We start from the raw sequence: 21,765 nt of genomic DNA, 5'->3' as shown, positions 1-21,765 counted from the left end.
GAATGGTTCACAAAAGAAACAGTAAGACGCCAGAAACTTCGAGGAATGAAGATGTTGGCTAAGGAAACGGTGAATCATCGAAGGTATGAACATGAAAGACTCCTGAGCTGGAAAACCTAACACCGTCTAGGTCTGAACAGAACAAGACTTGACCAAGACAGGTTGGATAAGAAGTATGAAAGCGTTGAGGCCTAGCACAAGAAAGTTGTAACCATACCGGGACTCAGCTATGAGACCGAGGTCACCAACCCTCGCCCCCAAGTTGATTTGCATTTTACAACAGTTAGAGGATTTCACGGATGTATTCTACGTCCCCACCCACAAGGAAAGAAACACTCACATCCTCTCTCTGTCTAATTCGTCATATTCACCGAACGAGCTGTCTACGCGTTACGAGTCGTATTAATCTTGCGTTTGGGAGATGGTGTGTTCGAATCCCATTGTCTGAAGTCCTGAGAATGATTTTCCGTGACTTCCCATTCGCTCGCTAGACAACTGCCGGGGCTCTATCTGAAGAAAGGCTACAGCCGATTGCTTTACACTGCCTTTTCCCATCTCACAGTCGAGGAAATGCTGTATGAGTCAGTAACAATTTAACTGCTAGATCATCATCACGATCAACAGCAGCAACATAATCACCCTGAACAATCGGGGCAAGGTAAATATTTTTATTTTCTATTTTAATATCACTCTACCACTTCCAACTCACCAACACCATCGAGCCCAGGTCTCATTCCCGTAGCCTTAGATCAGGGCCTCTCAGGGTGCATGCGCCTGGTGCGTGCCCTGTGCATGGTGCAAAAGACGACTTCGCTTGGTTGCCCAGAGTGGAGACCCCCACTCCTCGATTTGGAGCAATAGCGCTGTCTCTCTCTTTCCCCACGCCTGTCCCACTCGCTCCCCCTGTCTCCCTCTTCCTCACTTGCTCCGTAGCGCTCCAAATCCGAGCCGAGTTGAGTCGAGCTTAGCCGAGTAGCCCAGAGACGATACGTTGCTCCGAGCCGAGCCGAGTGGAACCGATGCACAGTGCACTTAGCTCTTGCGCCTCGATTTGCGAGCTTGAGATTTTGGGCGTTTGAAAGGCTCTGCCTTAGATAGTTCTGAAAAATGTCTTTCCACCACAGACTGAGTAATCCTCAACCTTTTGTTCTCTTCATATGTAAAACCCATTGCTTGGTTTACCATTCTTTAATTATCCGTTTATTTAGTGTAACCAATTTATCATACTCTATTTTCTCCAGTTTATCTCTAAATCTTTCCGTTCTTCATATATTTCCCCATGTCAGTATATCTGTAGCTGCCTTGATGCGTCAGAAGTAAAGTGTCTAAACCATGATCGAAAGATCGTTCTTTAGTTTCAGGCTGGGGAAGTCCATTTTTCAAAGTCGGAAGAAAGGGATCATGTCTCTCCGTGTAATGGCTGTTGGCATGGTGAAGATCTGCAAATTGACATATACAGGGTGTATCCGTGATGATATTACAAACTTTCAGGGCTGATGGAAGACGGCAAATGGATCAATTTGAGATATGGAACCATATTCCAGAAACAATTGAATCAAAAGTTAAGCAAAATTCTACTCATTTAAATCCGTTTACCTGCACAAGTTTCACAAGCTGCTCCATTTACAACAAATGTTCGAAATGGCGTCCCCCTGCGTCAATGCAGGCATGGCATTGTCGCATAGAGTTCTGTCGTACCCGTTCGGATATCCCCGGTGCCGTATGAGCAGCGTTTCAGGCAGTGAGAATTCTTGCCAAGAGATCCCCTGACTGAGGTCGGTGGCTTTTAAGGGTGTTTAGAATTTGACAACCCCATGTTGGTGGTTTCCGGCACGTTAAAAAAAATACTATGGGACGAAATTCCGACACCCCGGCGTTTGTTAAGGACGGGCGGAAATTTAAACAACTTGGATTAATAATAACTCTTGACACGAACGTTTCCGGACTACGGTTCGTAATCTCAAATTAATCCATTTTCTGTCCTCCATCATCCCTGAAAGTTTGTGTCATCATCACGGATACACTCTGTATTTGAGAATATAGTTATAAAAACCGGAGTAAATGGAAAGATCATGTAGAACTTACGAACCCACGTACAGTAGATAGTATATCAGCATAGCCACTATCGCCAGAGAGACGTAGAAATAATTAAGAGGGGAATTCCTCAAGGCAGTATTATCGGACCTTTATGTTTTCTTATATATATAAACTAGCAAGGTACCCGTGCTTCGCTACGGTATTATACTGAAATTTATAATTGAATGCTTATTGTTTTAGATATATAATCCGCCGAAATTCGCGATCTGACACGTTTTCAGCGAGAATCCACCAAAATTCCCGATCTGACTCGTTTTCTATTAGATTACGGCACGTTTCCTCCCATTTTTCAATCTTCCTTTCCAGCAATCGATTTTGTACTTCCCGGGCTAGGCTCAGGAATTCCTCCCGGTCAGTTGGGTCCGTAAATCTTTGCCATCTTTTCCTATAACTTTTTTAATATGGATAAAATCCTTCAGGAGATCCGGCGTGGTGTCATATTGGGTGCCTTGGCGGCACTGAACCCGCGACCGGACTGCATTCTTAGTCATTACCCGTCCAGGAGCCGATTCCAGCGCGGTCCGCATATTTGACGACGGTCCGGAACATTATTATTATTATTATTATTATTATTATTATTATTATTATTATTAATGTTATTCTTATTCTTATTCTTATTATTATTATTACTATTATGTGTTGCTGGGATGAATGATGACAGGGAAAACCGGAGTATCCGGAGAAAAACCTGTCCCGCCTCCGTTTTGTCCAGCACGAATGTCACATGGAGTGACCGGGATTTGAACCACGGAACCCAGCTGTGAGAGGCCGGTGCGCTGCCGCCTGAGCAACGGAGGATCCTTATAAGTACATTAAGAACAGTAAAATCAATTGGTCTCACCTCCTTTTACACCCCACCGCCGTTAGTTTTTACTGCCAACCCCTCCCCCCCCCAAAAAAAAATTAAAAAAGGCGTGTTTCTTTGTGTTTAAGGGAGATTCCAAACACCAATGTTCACGTCTATTACCTTCAATTTTGAGATATAAGTATCCCCATAAATATAATTTACTTTTGTCACTTCATTTCAAACTACTCCCCCCCCCCCTAAGTGAATTTTCCCGCAAAAAATACTTGTTTCTTTAATAGTGAAGGATCTTCTAAATACAAATTATCAAGACTCTAACTTCTTCACTTTTAGATTTGTGTGTCCTCATGAAAGGAATTCAACTCCTTTACACTCCCGCCCTCCAAGATTCCCTCCCCCCCAAAACGCGTTTTTCTTTGTTTTTGAAGGAGATTCAAATACGAATTTTCACGTCTGTAACAACTTTAGTTTTTATTAGATGTATATATTCTCATACAATTAAAGTCAATTAATTTTTCAATTCTTTCATACCCCTCCCCCCGCTTCATTGGATTTTCCGAGAATACGTGTTTCTTTACTTTTAAAGCAGATTGCAAATATCAAATTTCACGTCTGTAACATCTTCATTTTTAAGATATCAGTAGCATAATTAAAAGAATTCAACACCATTTTCAGTCACTTTCACCCCCCCCCCCTCCATCCAAGTGGTATTTCCGAAAATTAAAAATACACGTTTCTTTATGTTTAATAGAGATAAAAATGCCATTTTTCACTTCTGTAACATGTTAAGTTTTTTTTTTTTTGATATACTGTAAAAATTCTCATTTTAAAATTTCACCCCTTTTGGGTTCCCCTTAAGTGGAGTTTCCAAAAACAAATCTCCTATGTTTCTTTACATTTACAGGAGATTCCAAACACCCACTTTTTACGTCTGTAACATTTTACGTTTCCAAGATAATCTTTCAAAAAATTAACCCCAATTTGTCACTTCTGTTTAACCGCCATTAATAGGATTTTCCAAAAACTAAAAAAATACGTGTTTCTTTATTTTTAAAGGAGATCCCATATACAAATTTTCAGTTCTGTAATATCTTCCGTTTCTGAGATATATGTATCCTCATTAAAGGCATTCAACCCATTTTTTACCCTTTTACACCCCTCCTATTGGGATTTACAGGAAACAAAAAAATACGTGTTCCTTTTTTTTTAGAGGAGATTCTAACTACCAATTTTTACATCTGTAAATTTTAAAGTTTTAAGATGTAGACACATTCATTTTAAAAAATTCACCCCCCTTTTCACCCTTCAATATTTGGATTTTCCAAAAACGAAAAATACGTGTTTCTTTACATTTAAAGTAGAACCCAAATACCAATTTTCAGGTCTGTAATATCTTCAGGTTCTGAAATATAATTAGCCTCATTAAAGGCATTCAACCCATTATTCACCCTTTTACACCCTTCCTATTGGGATTTTCAGAAAACAAAAGGATACGTGTTTCTTTATTTTTAAAGGAGATTCTAAATACCAATTTTTACATCTATAAACTGTAACAGTTTTGAGATAAAGATACACTCATTTTTAAAAATCACCCCCTTTTCACCCCCCCATTAATTGGATTTTCCAAAAACAAAAAAATACGTGTTTCTTTATTTTTAAAGGAGATCCCAAACACCAATTTTCAGGTCTGTAATATCTTCAGTTTCTGAAATATATGTAGCCTCATCAAAGGCATTCAACCCCTTTTTCACCCCTTTTCACCCCCCTATTGCGATTTTCCGAAAACAAAAAAATACGTGTTTCTTTATGTTTAATGAAGATTCTAAATACCAATTTTTACATCTGCAAACTTTAAAAGTTTGGAGATATAGATTCACTCATTTTAAAAATTCACCCCCTCTTCACCCTCCCATTAATTGGATTTTCCAAAAACTAAAAATACGTGTTCTTTATTTTTAAAAGAGATCAAAAGTACCAATTTTCAGGTCTGTAATATCTTCAGTTTCTGAGATATAAGTACTGGTATACTGATTAAGGGCATTCAACCCATTTCCCGCATTTTCACCCCTTTTCACCCCTCCTATTGGGATTTTCTGAAAACAAAAAAATACGTGTTTCTTTATTTTTAAAGAAGATTCTAAATACCAATTTTTACATCTGTAAACTTTTAAACTTTCGATATATAGACACACTCATTTTAAAATTTCACCCCTCTTTTCACCCCCTTAGCGAAGGAATATCCAAAAATCCTCTCTTAGCGAGCACCTACATCTTAATATGAATATATCCCCAAAATTTCATTTCGTTACGTCCAGTAGTTTTGGCTCTGCGATGATGAATCAGTCAGTCAGTCAGGACAAGTTATTTTATATATATATAGATGATATGAGTAAAGGAGTGGAATCAGAGGTAAGGCTTTTTGCGGATGAGATTGTGAGCAACTGCAACGTGTCTTCGAAAATGTTGTGAGATGGACAGCAGGCAATGGTATGTTGATAAACGGTGATAAAAGTCAGGTGGTGAGTTTCACAAATAGGAAAAGTCCTCAGTTTTAATTACTGCGTTGATGGGGTGAAAGTTCCTTTTGGGGACCATTGTAAGTATCTAGGTGTTAATATAAGGAAAGATCTTCATTAGGGGATATCAATAAATGGGATTGTAAATAAAGGTTACAGATCTCTGCTTATGGTTGTGAGGGTGTTTAGGGGTTGTAGTAAGGATGTAAAGGAGAGGGTATATAAGTCTCTGTATGGGACCCTCACCAGGATTACCTGCTTCAAGAACTGGAAAAAATCCAAAGAAAAGCAGCTCGATTTGTTCTGGGTGATTTCCGACAAAAGAGTAGCGTTACAAAAATGTTGCAAAGTTTGAGCTGGGAAGAATTAAGAGAAAAGAAGGAGAGCTGCTCGACTAAGTGGTATGTTCCGAGCTGGAATGACATTAGTAGACGAATAAGTTTGAGTGGCGTTTATAAAAGTAGGAAAGATCAAATTATGAAGATAACGTTGGAATTCAAGAGGACAAACTGGGACAAATATTCATTTATAGGAAGGGGAGTTAGGGATTGGAATAACTTACCAAGGGAGATGTTCAATAAATTTCCAATTTCTTTGAAAACATTTAGGAAAAGGCTAGGAAAACAACAGATAGGGAATCTGCCACCTGGGCGACTGCCCTAAACGCAGATCAGTATTGATGGATGGATGGATGGGTGGATGGATGGATGGATGGATGGACGGACGGACGGACGGACGGACGGATGGATGGATGGATAAGTGGAACCCCTCCTGGCCTCGTACCACTTTACAATTTCCGTGGCAGAGCCGGGAATCGAACCCGGGCCTCTGGGTCTGGCAGCTAATCACACTAACCACTACACCACAGTGGCAGACACAAAAAATAAGTGACCGCTGAATATTCTCATTTGCTTCAGAATAAACCAGGTAGGGACTGTTCCCTCTCACGTATACATTTTTCTCGGATACAATTGAACCTATAATGTTGTAGTTATCCATATGATTTGTTTCTATATGGCATCTGAACGATATTTTGATAATATCGTAATTAAAATTGTTTGATGAAATGTTAAATGAAAAGTATACAGTTCTTGTTTTTTTTTTTTAACGACCAGAAATCTCATTTGTGCACAAATTCAACGAATATATCCAAACTGTAGATACAACGTAATTTCCATCTATTTAAAAATAATTTATATCAGGATAAAGATTAAGGGAAATGCAATTAGAAATCAGAAGTCATACGATTTTCCATCATTTCAATTACTACCGGGCGAGTTGGCCATGTGGTTAGGGGTGAGCAAGCTGAGAGCTTGCGAAAGGGTGATAGTGGGTTCGAATCCGACTTTCGGCAGTCCTCAAGATGGTTTTCCGTAGTTTGCCATTTTCACACCAAGAAAATGCTGGAGCTGTACTTTAGTTAAGGCCTTCCCTATCCCATCGTCGCCGTAAGACCTATCTGTGTCTACGCGACGTAAAGCAAAATGTAAGAAAATAAATAATTAAATAAATAATTAAATACATAAATTTAAATCAGTTGAGGACGGAAAGGCATATTCATACTTACAAATACTAGACATAAGTTATTGAGAAACAAGTTGGAGGGTTTGATTCCAGATCAGTCCGGATCAGTCTGGTGGTATTTAGAGGTCCTCAGATATGTCAGCCTCGTGTCAGTAGATTTACTGCAACGTAAAGGAACTCCTAAAGGACGAAGTTCAGCACCTCGGCTTCTCTGAAATATGTACGAGTAAATAAATAAATAAATAAATAAATAAATAAATAAATAAATAAATAAAGAAAGAAAGAAAGAAAGAAAGAAAGAAAGAAAGAAAGAAATAATGGTGGTTCCTCATATCGTTTATGTCAGCCTTGTGTCAGTAGATTTACTGGGACTTGAAAGAGCACCTGCGGGACAAAATTCCGGCACCTCAGCATCTCTGAAAACCGTAAAAGGAGTTATTGGGGCATAAAACCAAATAATAAATAAATAAATAAATACCGGTAAATAAATTAATAAATAAATAAATAAATAAATAAATAAATAGTAAAGTACCTAGGGGAGTGGATTTCAGCATCCGAGAATGAGACATTAGCCATAGACACCAGATGCACCATGTTGGAAAGGATCTACCATACCTGTAAGAGCATCTATACATCCGAGTGCCTCTCCAAGAACCTTAAACTCCAACATTACAATTCAGTAGTAAGACCGTCCGTACTGTACGCCTCTGAGTGTCTTCTCATGAACAGAAAAGGTCCACTGAGGAAGATAGAGCTCAAGGAACGAAAAATACTAAGGAGGATTTTAGGACCAATAAGAGAAGGGGATGGTACTTACAGGATAAGACACAACAATGAGATCTATGACCATCAAGAAGACATAGTTACATCCATGAGGAAGAGGCGATTGACTTTCTATGGGCATTTGACTTGTATGAGTACTTACAGACTTACCAGCAAGATCTTTACCACTACAGGCAGAGGGAAAGCGTCCAAAAATAAATGGATCACCACAGTGAAGTCCGACTTAGAACAGCTGGGGATTTCAGAACAAACCATGCAGGATCGTGTATTATTCCGGCAGTTGAACTTTCAAGGTGTCTTTCCAGAATCTCGCATCAGCAGACAGAGTACAGGCACCACCCGACCGAAGTGGACCGAGGAAAGGAAACAAGCACACAGCCAGAAGATGAAAGCTTTCCGGGCGAAGAAAAAACAGAATTTCCATACAAGGGGTCGAAACGAGCCCCGTGGTCCTCAGTAGGCCAAACGACAAGAAGAAGGAGAAGAAGAAGAAGAATAAGAAGCGATATTTTATATTTTCCAGTACAAAGAGTCCTGTTAGTAGTTCAGCTAAGGTTATAATCAGAGGTAAAACGTTATCTCCTAAACATTCACCGTGGCTATATTTCACTTAGGGGATTGACGTAGTATTGTAACTTGTATCTTGTATGGAATTGCGTGCTAATTCCTTCTCCACACTCACAGAGACAAATCCGTCCTTGATGGAGACAGAGCTGCACGTGGAAAGTTAATCTAACCACGCGCCTAGGTAGGTTATACAGCATGTAATGGGATGTCATTACATTTGCTGTATAGGAAGTTACAGCCTCTTTTACAATCGATGGGCGTGGTAAGAAAGGATATGACCTAATAAAATATTACGGCGAAAGTATTTTATCATGTGGCCCCAAAGCTACGGCTAGCAAAATTTATCTTCCGTAACTGTTGTACGTCTTGATGAACTGATGTATCTGACGTGTCTAACGTTAGATATTTGGTTATAGTTTTGTTTTTGGTACGTTAAAAATGCTGCTAGTTGCTTTACGTCGCACCGACACAGATAAGTCTTATGGCGACGATGGGAGAGGAAAGGGCTAGGAGTGGAAAGGAAGCGGCCGTGGCCTTAATTAAGGTACAGCCCCAGCATTCGCCTGGGGTGAAAATGGGAAACCACGGAAAACCATTTTCAGGGCTGCCGACAGTGGGGTTCGAACCTACTATCTCCCGAATACTGGTTACTGGCCGCACTTAAGCGACTGCAGCTATCGAGCTCGGTACGTTAAAAATGAGGGGAGGCGGAAGTTAATAGAATTTTGAATAAATTATGTGAACTCGCCCACTCAAGTGAATCACAGAACACGTGGAAAGAATATTTTAACTACCTTTTAAATTTAAAAATAAATCTTGAAATCTGGAACGACCGAGTTCCGTAGGAGGAGAATAATGAAGGCAATAAAAATACGCTCGAGGAAACCTAGAGGATGACACATAAACTACGGGGATAGGTGATAATTGTCCTAAAATGCTTAACAATAAGAAGGCACGGAGGAAACGGTTACATAGAGAAATGTGATTAGCGAGGGATTTGAGAAAGGTACTTTCTAATTGTATGAAAACAATTATTCCAGCGATGTATAAGCAAGGGAACAGGAAGGATTGCACAACTATCGAGATATTCCTCTGAAATGAAATGGCGTATGGCTTTTATGTGAGGCTCTCACTGGCATTTTAGTAGGGAATGTGAGATCTGTGTTGGAGAATGGACCAGTGACGTTTCAGACCACAGAGCTTGGCTGTCGGGACAAAATATTCAGTAGGCATCAAGTAATGCAAAAATGTAACGAGAGGAATGGACAATTATGTTTATATTTCGTAGATCTAAATAAGGTGTATAACGGAATATCAAGAGAAACAATGTTGGCCATACTGAGGAATTATGGGATGAGGGTTAGTTATTGAAAGCAATCAAAGGCACTCTTGTTTTACCCCGAGCCATAGTGAGAATTAACGGTACAATGAGTTCCTTTTTCAAAGCAGTAACAGGGGTTAAGGAGTGCAAGGAGTATGCTATGAATATGAGGAAGGCGTAATTGATGTCAGTTGTGAAGAAACCTAAGACAATATTCCATCTCCGGCCACATTGCGAATATTTCGGCGCACGTCGCCCGAGCAGCAGACCGTCGATGGACTCAGAGTCCATATTGGACTCCATGGTGGAGTCAGTGTGAGACTCACTGTGTTGGGGTTCGGTGGCTGGGCTGAGGGCGACAGAGGTGTTGGCCGACCGAGGTTCGAAGGAGGAGCTGTTTTTGGTGTGTCGGAGTTTCCATCGAGTAGTCGGATTTCAGGGGACGTATGGGACAGAAGACTGTGTACTGCCTTGGAGTACTGTGTGTGTGTGTGTGTGTGTGTGTGTGTGTGTGTGTGTGTGTGTGTGTGTACTTCTGTGCATTGAGGACCGCCTTGAGTCAGCGATTGAAGCAGTTATTATGAGTGTGAGGGTGATTGGACCTGTATTAATATTCGCTGTTGTGAATGTTGTCCTGCTTTTGAATACTGTTGTGTTGTTGCTGGTTAGTTGTTCGCTGAATGTGACTGTGTGAATTACACTGACGGTTTATTTAGTGTAACAAAGTAACAGTCACCGTGTATTGTGCAATCAGTAGCACTGTGTTCAAATCCGGAGGTCTACACACAGCTGCTGTATGAGGTGACTAGGCTTAGAAAAGCAAAAGTAAGAATTATAACCATCCCCAGATAATTCCAACCGGCCGGGACTCTCTAGTGTGTGTACAGAAGAAAGACTTGTAAATAGACAGCAATATTATTAAGTGCGGTCATTCATAGTTGGACATGAGTGTGTGTGTGTGTGTGTACTTTTATTGATCATCCGGAAATAAATGAGAGTAATGAAACAGACGCTGGTTTATTTGTAACAGTATAGTTAAATTGGTCTGGTTTCTGACCGGCTGCATCAGTGTAAATGCTTGGTGGACTGAGGCTGTCTCATTCATAAGATGGAAGTAACGGACATACTGTCAATGTAGAGAGAATGATTGCTTATATTAGCGGGTGGGGACATTGGGAGCAGAACACTCACAATGAAGAGATAAGAGAATTTTGGAATGAACCCGAATCATTAAGCTGTGCGTATACTTTAAACTGACTTTCGTAGTTTGTTCATGTGAGGCAAATGGAGGAGGATGGCCACCGAGGTAAGATAAGCAGAGGATCACTAAGGCGACGATGGTTAGAGACAGTTTATCATTTTTAAATACCTTCTGTTTTTTAACCCATTTACCCTCCAGGGTTGGTTTTCCCCTCGGGTACGGAGAAGAATCCCATTTCTACCGTCTCAAGGGTATTGTCCTGGAGAGTGAGAATTTGGGTTGGCGGGATGCAACTGGGGGGAGGACCTGTACCTCTACCAGATGGCCTTACCTGCGATGCTCAACAGAGCCCTTGTGGGGAGACGGGAAGTGCGGAAGGGATAGACAAGGAAGAGGGTAGGAAGCGGCCGTGGACTTAAGTTAGGTACTATCCCGGCACTTGCCTAGAAGATAAGTGGGAAACGACGGCAAACTACTTCGAGGATGGCTTCGATTGGAATCGAACACGCCTCTACTCAGTTGACCTCCCGAGGCTGCGCGGATCCCGTTCCAGTCCTCATAACACAGTTCAAATTTCGCGGCAGAGCCGGGAATCGAATCCGGGCCTCCGGGGGTGGCAGCTAATCACATTAACCATTACACCACAGATGCAGACCATTATTATTTAAATATAAGAGGAGTAAACAAGGGCATAGAGCCAATTGTGCATTGAGGTTTGCGGAAATGATTAAGGAATTAAGAGGAGTTTGCAAACTAAACGCTGGAAGGCGTAACGCTGCATAATGAAGATGAATCCTACCGTGCGAATCATGTGACCTTGCCGCGGAGGGGATGCTTGCATGTCCCAATGAAGCAGGTAGCCCAGCCGTAGGTGCAACCATATCGGATGGGTATCTGTCGAGAGACCAGAGTAACGCGTGGTTCATCGAAAACGGGGTAGCAGCCTTTCGGAAGTTACAAGGCGGCAGTCTAGATGATTCACTGATATGGTCTGGTAATAATACTTAACATTGCTTAGCTGTGTTGATACTGCTACAGTACACGGCTAAAACCAACAAGAAACTACAGCCGTAACTAACTCCCGAGGACATGCAGCTCTCTCGGTAAGAATGATGTACTGATGATGGCTCCCTCCCGGGCAAAATATTCCGGAGGTAAAATAGTCCCCTATCCGCATCTCCGGGTGGGGACTAGACAAGAGGGGGCAATCATCAGGAAGATGGATACTGACATTCTGCGAGTCGGAGCGTGGAATGTTAGAAGTTTGAATCGTGGTGGTAGGTTAGAGACTCTGAAAAGGGAAATGGATTGACTAAAGTTAGATGTAGTCAGTGTAAGTAAAGTACGTTGGCAGAAACAGCAGGATTTTTGGTCAGGTGACTACAGAATTATCGACACAAAATCAAACAGGGGAAATGCAGGAGTTGTTTTAATAATGAATAAGAAAATAGGGCATCGGGTAAGCTATTACGACCAGCATAGTGAAAGGTTTAATGTTGTCAAGGTAGACACTAAGCCAACGCCCACCATAATAGTGCAGATCTATATATCCACTAGTTCAGCGGATGATAAGGAAATCGAAGAAATATGAAGAGGTAGAAGATTTAATACAATATGTGAAAGGTGACAAGAGTCTACTTGTGATGGGAGACAGGAATACAGTGGTAGGCTAAGAAAGATAAGGTAATACAGTAGGAGAATTCGGATTGGGACAAAGGAATGAAAGAGAAGCTTGCTGGTTGAATTCTGCACCGATCAGAATTTAGTCCTTGCTAATACTTGGTTCAAACAGCACAAACGGCGACTGTATACCTGGACGAGACCTGGAGACACTGTTAGATGTCAAATAGACTTCAATATGATTAAGCAGGGATTCAGAAACCAGGTGTTGGATTGCAAGACTTTCCCAGGAGCAGATGTGGACTCTGACCACAACCTATTGGTCATGATCATGAAATACCATGTGAAGTTGAAGAAATTGAAGAAAGAAAAGAATGCAAGGAGATGGGATCTAGACATCTTGAAAGAGAAGCATGTGAGGGATTGTTTCGAGGAACATGTAACACACGGACTAAATGAAAAGGCTGAAGGAGACGCAGAAGAGGAGGAATGGACAGCTGTAAAGAATGAGATCAGTAAGGCTATTGAAGAAATGTTAGGAAGAAAAGAAAGATCAACTAAGACTCAATAGATAGCTGAGGAGATACTAGACCTGATTGACAAATGACGAAAGTACAAGAATACAAAAAATGAGGAGGGCAGCAAGGAATACAGACGAATAAAGAATGAAGTAGATAGAAAGTGCAGGACAGCAGAGGAAGAACTGCAGAAAGTGAAGTATAACATTGTTAAAGTTTGTATGGTCCTAGGAAAGGTAGATGCTGCATACAGAAAAATCAAGGAAACCTTCGGAGAAAGGAGAACTAGGTGTATGAGAATTAAGTGTTCAGATGAAAACTCACTTCTAGGGCAAGAAGATCAGAAAGTAGCAAGAACATAAACAGTTGTATCAAGGTAAAGGAGTAGATTGTAGCACTCTGACTGCCTTGGGAGAGACCATCATGGCGGGGTTATTCGGTTTAGTTTGTAAGATGTGTGATACAGGAGAAGTGCCATCCGATTTTCGGCAGAATGTTGTTATACTTATTCCCAAGAAAGCCGGTGCTGACAAGTGTGAAAACTACCGCACCATTAGTTTAGTATCTCACGCCTGAAAAATTTTAACACGTATTATTTACAGAAGAATGGAAAGACGATTTGAAACTGAGTTGAGAGAAGATCAATTTGACTTTCAGAAGTAATGTGGGAACATGTGATGTTAGAGGACTGGATTAACAAAAGGCAAGGTGGGTTGACGACCTAGATGTTGGGTCCCTTTAAACAACAAGCATCAAGAAAGACAAGCCCACGTACATGGCGTTCGTAGAACTAGAAAAGGCATTCGATAATGTTTATTGGACTAAGCTATTTGAGATTCTGAATGTGATCGGGATCAGACACCGAGAAAGGAGAATGATGTACAACGTGTACAAAAATCAGTCTGCAGTGATAAGAATCGAGGGCTTTGAAAAAGAGGTAGCAATCCAGAAGAGATTGGGACAAGGGTGCAGTTTGTCCCCTCTTCTTTTCAATGTTTACATAGAACAGACAATAAAGGAAATCAAAGAGGAATTTGGAAAGGGGATCAAAGTCAAAGGAGAGGAAATCATAAGACTGAGATTTGCCGATTTTATTGTTATTTTATTTGACTCTGCAAAGGATCTGGAGAAATTGCTGAATGGTATGGGCAGAGTCGTGGGGAAGGAACACAAGATGAAAATAAATAAGTCCAAAACAAAAGTAATGGAGTGCTGACGAACAAAGTCAGGTGATTCAGGAAATATTAGATTAGGAAAAAAAGTCTTAAAGGAAGTAGATGAGTGTTGTTACTTGGGTAGTAAAATAACTAATGATGGTAGAAGTAAGGAGGTCATAAAATGCAGACTAGCACAAGCAAAGAAGGTCTTTCTTAAGAAAATAAATTTTACACCTCGAACATTGATATAGGAATTAGAAAGAAGTTTCAGAAGACTTTCGTCTGGAGCGTGGCACTGTATGGAAGTGAAACGGAAAGAAATCGAATAGAAGCTCTTGGAATTGGTGTTGCAGAAGAATGCTGAATGTGAGACGGACAGACAGAATCACGAATGAAGAGATACTGCATCGAATTGGTGAGAGGAGATCTATTTGGCTAAATTTGACCATGATAAAGAGATTTAATTTCGTGTGGCTATTTCTAGCCGGGTGCCGCCCTTGTAAGGCAGACCCTCCGATGAGGGTGGGCGGAATCTGCCATTTGTAGATAACTGCGTGTTATTGTGGTGGAGGACAGTGTTATGTGTGGTGTGTGAGCTACAGGGATATTGGGGACAGCACAAACACCCAGCCCCCGAGCCATTGGAATTAACCAAATAAGATTAAAATCCCCGACCCGACCGGGAATCGAACCCGGGACCCTCTGAACCGAAGGGCAGTACACTGACCATTCAGCCAACGAGTCGGACAGAAGAAGAGATAGAATGATAGGACACATCTTAAGACACCCAGGTCTTGTACAGCTGGTTTATGAGGGAAGTGTAGGTGAGAAGAACGGTAGGGTAGACCTAGGTACGAATATGACAAGCAGAATAGAGTAGATGTAGGATGTAGGATTTATGTAGAAATTGAAAGTTTAGCACAGGATAGGGTGTTTTGGATGGCTGCAGCAAACCGCTCTATGGGCTGACGACTCAAGCAACAAAAATGAAGATTGATATACGAATCATTCATGAAAATAATGATTGAGCACTACCAAGTCGGTATCGGATTTTGTCCTTCTATTTAAGGGACTCCGGCTTCGATTCTCATGTGAACCAAGGATGGTTTTTTACAAGTTGATTTCCGTTGCACTGACACAGATAGGTACTATGGCGACGATGAGATGGGAACGGGCTAGGAATGGGAAGGAAACGACCGTGGCCTTAATTAAGGTACAACCTGATGTGAAAATGGGAAACACGGAAAACCACCTTCAGCGCTGCCGGCAGTGGGGTTCGAAGCCACTTTCTCCCGAATGCAAGCTGAGAGCTAAGTGACCAAAGCCGCGAGGCCTCTTGGTAGGTGGGCCGAGGATTTTAACGTCTGTTTAATTCCTTCGACTTGGGGACTAAGTATTCGTGCTCGTATTAGTGCCCTTCTTTCCATCTACATAATACACAATACACCACGCTACCAACCATCCGATAATCCACAATAGTGAATATATCCGTTCGTGTTGATTGGCGTCAGGAAGGGCATCCGGTTGTAAAACTGTGTTAAATACATATCAAGTGCCGGCCCCGGGTCAATTGGGAAGATGGCCAGCAATAATAATAATAATAATAATAATAATAATAATAATAATAATAATAAAAAGAAGACCGTCAAGCCGGTGTCTACTCTTGGAGAATGCATAAGCATGTTTCTGGAATTCGGCAACGAATGTAATCCTGGGTATGGAAACTTCGACAGTTGTTCGGCATCCAGGATACAGTAATCCTGATATGAGGAGCGCAAAATAGAAAAAAATACTTCATGATAATTGCCAACATTCTACGTAAAAAAATACCTGAGGAAAGAAAAGAAGAAAATTGTTCTGTCTTCCTCTGTTCTTAATTTTGTAATTTCGTAGTTTACTTTTATTTTTCATTCTTCACTTATTGTTCCAATAGTTGTTCTATTCGTCGTTGACGAATTACCTGTTAACATACGCATGATTATAAATACATCGAACCCCGCATGTTATTTACGAGATTCCGAGGCACGTAAGCGGGCTTGCAATTCCTGCCAGTGGCTTATACTTTACTCGATCCCGGCTCTCTCTCGCCCTTCGCAGCTTAGACATGTTTCAATTATTTCTACTCTGACTTAAATCTAATCTTTTCCTTCCGGTATAAAACTACGTAAGCCGCGTTTTGGAATGCATTAATTATATTAAAGGGGAACAGGCATCGTAATTTCCCTATTTCGTTTCATTTCTCTGCATAGCAGTACGTACGATGGTTAATTAATAGCTTGAAGGCAATGGATAGATAACGAGGACTGCTGTATTTTAGTAGGACCACGTCGATTGGTTGACTCTCTGACTAGTGGTATAATAGCCCAGCCTGTAAATCGGATGGAATTTGTTAGACACTGTTGTAAATTGAGGTTCTAATCGCAGTCGCTACATTTTATTTCTGTACTCTATGTTATTGTTTTTGGCAATATTAGCCATCGCATGATGCTGTGAAAGAGTAACCTAACTGACCCCTAATGGATTAAGAGTAACCTACCGTAGTGAGTTAACCACTGATGAATATAAATATTATAATTTTTTACAGGAGCCGGAACATATATTTCCACGCGAAATCTGAACCACCCCGCGAGCTACTCTACTAGCTCGAATAAAGGACTTCTGTTTTGATTACTGCTTGAAGTCTGCGAGAAACGGAATACAAGAGCCTTTCTGGCCCTTCTCTCAAAAGAGTATATTTGCCCAGTTGCACTTCCTCGTAACCCAATAATCACCACCATTCTTGCTAAGTTCATAAAGAGAAAACAAGGGATATAAGGGAGAAGCCAATTATGCTATCAGAGGGATGTGGGAAAAGAAATCTAATATAGGGGAAAAATAGAAAAATTAATATGGCTAATATCAAGGATATACTGTACAGGAGAAGGTATCCTAGACTCCATAATCGAGCAAGTTGGCCGTGCGGATAGAGGCGCGCAGCTGTGAGTGTGCATTCGGGAAACAGTTGGTTCGAGCCCCACTGTGTCGGCAGCCCTGTAGATCTCTTCCCGTGGTTTCACATTTCCACACGAGGCAAATGCTGGGGCTGCACCTTAAGGCCACGGTCACTTCCTTCCCCCCTAGGCCTGTCCTATCCCATCATCGCTATTTCTTATGGCCCTCTTCCAATTCCTCCATTGCCATGTTATGACCTACTTTCATCTCCTTTTGATTTTCTCCTCATCATCTTCTGGTCTTCTTTCTCCTTCTTTCGATTTCTTCCATCTTATCCTGCAACTTCTTCATGACCATATCGAAGAGCGCATTTAACTGAGCATTTTCGTGTGGCTCCTGGTCTTAACTAGCTTGCAGCAATTAACACAAGATGAAAGCGTAAAGGTTTATATGTTTGTGTTTTCACTATACACCGTTTGTTCTGGAATGCTCCCGACGGCGGTCGAAACCTGCAGTGTCTGGTCCGCTGATTCACGCTGATTACAATGATGTACCACACATGGGGTCTATTCTCATTTTTTTTTCTAGTTGCTTTACGTCGCATCGACACAGACAGGTCTTATGGCAGCGATGGGAGAGGAGAGGGCTAGGAGTGGGAAGGAAGCGGCCGTGGCCTTAATTAAGGTACAGCCCCAGCATTTGCCTGGTGTGAAAATGGGAAACCACGGAAAACCATATTCAGGGCTGCCGGCAGTAGGGTTCGAACCCACTATCTCCCGAATACTGGATACTGGCCGCACTTAAGCGACTGCAGCTATCGAGCTCGGTATTCTCATTTCTGACACCAGTTTTGTTACGAATAAAACACCATACGTTTTATTACTTTTATTTATTTCAGAATGACCTAATAAACGCACACACACACACATACACACACACACAATTCTGTTCAACTATGAATGGCCACACTTACTAATTGCTGTCTATTTACAAGTCTCTCACAGCAGGACTCCAGAAGGGCAGTCTACCTGAAGGAGGCTATAAGCCTGATTGACGGGCCTTTCACTTGCGTTCACTAGTCCAGTCACCCTACAATGCAACTGCGTTTGAACACAGGGCTACTCGCCACACAACACACGATAACTGTTCCTTGGTTCGATTCCAGAGACAGTTCAGTAATTCACACATTCACATACAGTGAACAACTAAAAAGCAACAGTTCAACAGTGCTAAACAGAAGGGAGGTACTTTCCATAAAACGACCATTACACTCCAATTACATTGCTCCCGTCGCTGAATCTACGACGTTCCACAGTCCAAAGAAACACACACACACACACACACACACACACACACACACAGAGAGAGAGAGAGTACTCTTAGGTAGTACACAGTCTTCCGTTCCGTACGCCGTCTTCAGACCAGCTATTCACTCGACACTCCGACGCACCAACAACCGCAGCTCGTCGTTCAGACCTCTGTGGGACACTGGCGACTGCCAACACCTTTGTCGCCCTCACCCCAGCCACCAAACTCCAGCACACTGAGTCTCACATTGACTCCAACACTAATTCCCACGGTGACTATAACACTAATACTGACCTCGAGTCCAACATCGACTGACTGTCGCGGCTAGCCTCCCTTTTTATAGCTCGGGTGATGTGTACCAGAATATTCGTGATATGGCTAGAGACGGAATATTCTCTTCGCCTCTCCCAGAAAGACACAGGTAAAGCAGCCTACGAGAAAAATAAACTGAAAGGCCGGCCCGCCCTGCAGGCTGGGAGATCCCTGGTCACCTGACTCACCAGCTCCTTCCAGGTAACACTGAAAGGGACTACTACAGGGCCTTTCACATAACAGTATGTTTTACATGTTTTCAAATTTTATATTGTATTTCAGGCTTCTGATTTACTGAGATCTTTTGCATTTTAATGTCATATTAATTCAAACAGGTTTTCAGCTACGATGAGATAGGAAAGGCCTGAAACTGGGAAGGGAGCGACCGTAGCCTTAATTAAGTCGGCTGGTTGAAAATGGGAGACCGCAGAAAACCATCTTCTGGGCTGCCGATGGTAGGGTGTAAACCGTCATCCCCCAAATGTAAGCTAACACCTATGCAGCTTTTACATCGTAGCTGGCTCCTGCTCATAGTTTAATCGTTGCCTCAGCTTCCATGATGCCGAGCCCTAACACATTCCTTTCATCCTACTGCGGGGATTCGAACCCACGTCCTTCCGGGCGAACCGAGCACGCCTTTACCGCCTCGGCCAGGCAGCCTAGTAGTAGTACCACCAATAATAATACAAACGAACAAAACCCATGGAACTACTGTGCCGTTCCCGTCTAAAACAATATTCTACCGGCGCCTTCGGAGAGCTGCCTATTCGGTTCGTAAAAATATGATCAGGGCAAAAATAAATTAAAAACCTCAGGATAAAATATACCATAGGTACGTGAACGGGAAACAGTAACATAATTCCGAAATAAAATTCAAAATAGGGGGTAAGATAAATTTATTATCTAAGAAAATATTATTGAAACTCGAAAATAAACAAATTAATATGAAAACGATTAAAATATGGCTCAAATAAATGCCAGAAATTCAATATGTGCCGTCCAAATAATTAGCACAAAAATTATTACATGTCACAAAAAGACGGGCAATGTCCCTTTTTTAAATAAAAAAATTACAAATAAAAAACAACCCGGGGAAGAAATACACACTTCGCATCGAGTCAACGCAGTTAAGTTCATCTTATCGAATCCTGACGGATATCGTTCAATTTACGGTTATAGGATATACCGCGACAGAATAAAATTATGCTAAATCCGATCCATAATTAAAATTATATTTACAGCACTTATTAACAAATCAATGTTCCAGGGTTCCTAACTTATAGCTACACTGAGTTTACTAACAGACCGCTCTGTTACAAATTGGATGGCTTGAAAGCCTACTTCCCAATAAATGAGCTCGGGACTCATATTTAAGAACAAGTCTGTATCAACGATGACAATGGCATGATCAGCAATAAATGCATGTAACACAATGTAATATAAAATGAACACTCCAAAGAAACCCGTAAAATTCATGCAAATAAAATAAACAAAACATTTGTGTATCCTTTATCTGAAATACAAGCAATAAGATGCTAAACTCCTTCATATTAAAAGGAACACGGAACTCCTGGCTCAGCTGTCCATGCGTTGGTCTTTCACTTAGCACGCTATATTATAAATCAAGTGACACTTCGAATGCTCCAGCTATGAAACATCCTGCCTCGCAAGAAAAGTCACTAACTAATTGGATTGGTAATTCCTGCCTGAGAGATTCTAATATATCTGGGAACATAAATTAACGCTGCCATTCACTTCTCTGTTCATTAAACTAACACAAGGCCTCGAACTCAACTTAAGGTATCACAATACACATTAATGTGGCCTTAAATACATATTCCAATTTAACACGGCTCTAATACGACATACGGCACATCTGGCCTAATACTTCGGAGTCCATGAGTTCGACTCTCATAGTATTAAAGTACACTCAAGGCAAATCAAGCCTCTCTCTCATCATGCAGCTGCACCATTATATTTCCCCTTTATTATATACCAGGCACCCACGTCCTCTATTAACACACATTGTAATCTCAGTATCAGGCTAATCTTGCCTTTTTCTCGTAAATTTATAACACAATACAAATTAGTCAGTTCTCTTTGCCGATCTAAAAGATACTATTTCAACGGTGCACTTTCACGCTGGTTACAACTGCCATAAACTCCTGTAAACATGCTACATGCTTAAAAAAGTGTTCCGTACTGAAATTTATTCCCAAACAAGCTTTAGGCTGTGCAGCCTTTTTAATAAAAGAGTCTACATCTTGTTACAAAAAATGGAATATACCGTTACCTCTTGACATACATATCCTCATCTACACCTAACATTTCCCTCTTTCGCATCTAATAAAAATGAAATAAAAATAAAATATAAAAATCAGGGTTCAAACATGCATCTTCCCTGAAACATGACATTAAACTATAAAAAGAAAACATAGCTCAGCCACAAAAGGACTGACATTTACAGTTAAAACTACTATAGGGTCGAATTAGCCTAATTTCTTCTATCTAAGCATGCCTAATTTTTTTAAGATGAACTTATCTGTTGTCGTCTCAGCTTCTTCATGGTTTCAGGCCGCCATGTCTGCCAAAATTACGCCATTATAGCAACAAACTGCATGGCGTTACCAAATACACTGCAGATCCTTTCTTCTTCCATCATCTTTGAAATGTGGTGCTTCGCACACACCAATAAATTGAACCGCAACCATAACGACGATTCGCACACGTTCTTCGCGATCGTGGACGCGTACCGATCACAGTATTTGCACTATACGGATGCAAATTACATATACGGGTTTGGAAATATCGATAGTAACTATAGTCTTAGTTGTTGTCAATCCCGTGCCATAACCGCACTCCGGCATGCTGCATCATCATACGTCATCTTATATATCTAGCAAAGGTAATTGCTTTGTTACTGTACAATACACTTTCGTAATTACATTATATCACTTGCATTTAGGTAATGTATTCTCATAAAATAACGTTTCAGCTTTCACAAAAATATATTTACTTGTTTGATTAAAAATCGTCACTGTAAAAGTTACTTTCATATAACACTGGCTTAATATAAGAAACACCGACCCGCGCGGTTAGCAAGTG

Source organism: Anabrus simplex, chromosome 8, assembly GCF_040414725.1.
Source record: "Anabrus simplex isolate iqAnaSimp1 chromosome 8, ASM4041472v1, whole genome shotgun sequence".
NCBI lineage: Eukaryota > Metazoa > Arthropoda > Insecta > Orthoptera > Tettigoniidae > Anabrus > Anabrus simplex.
This window is presented reverse-complemented; position numbering follows the sequence as displayed.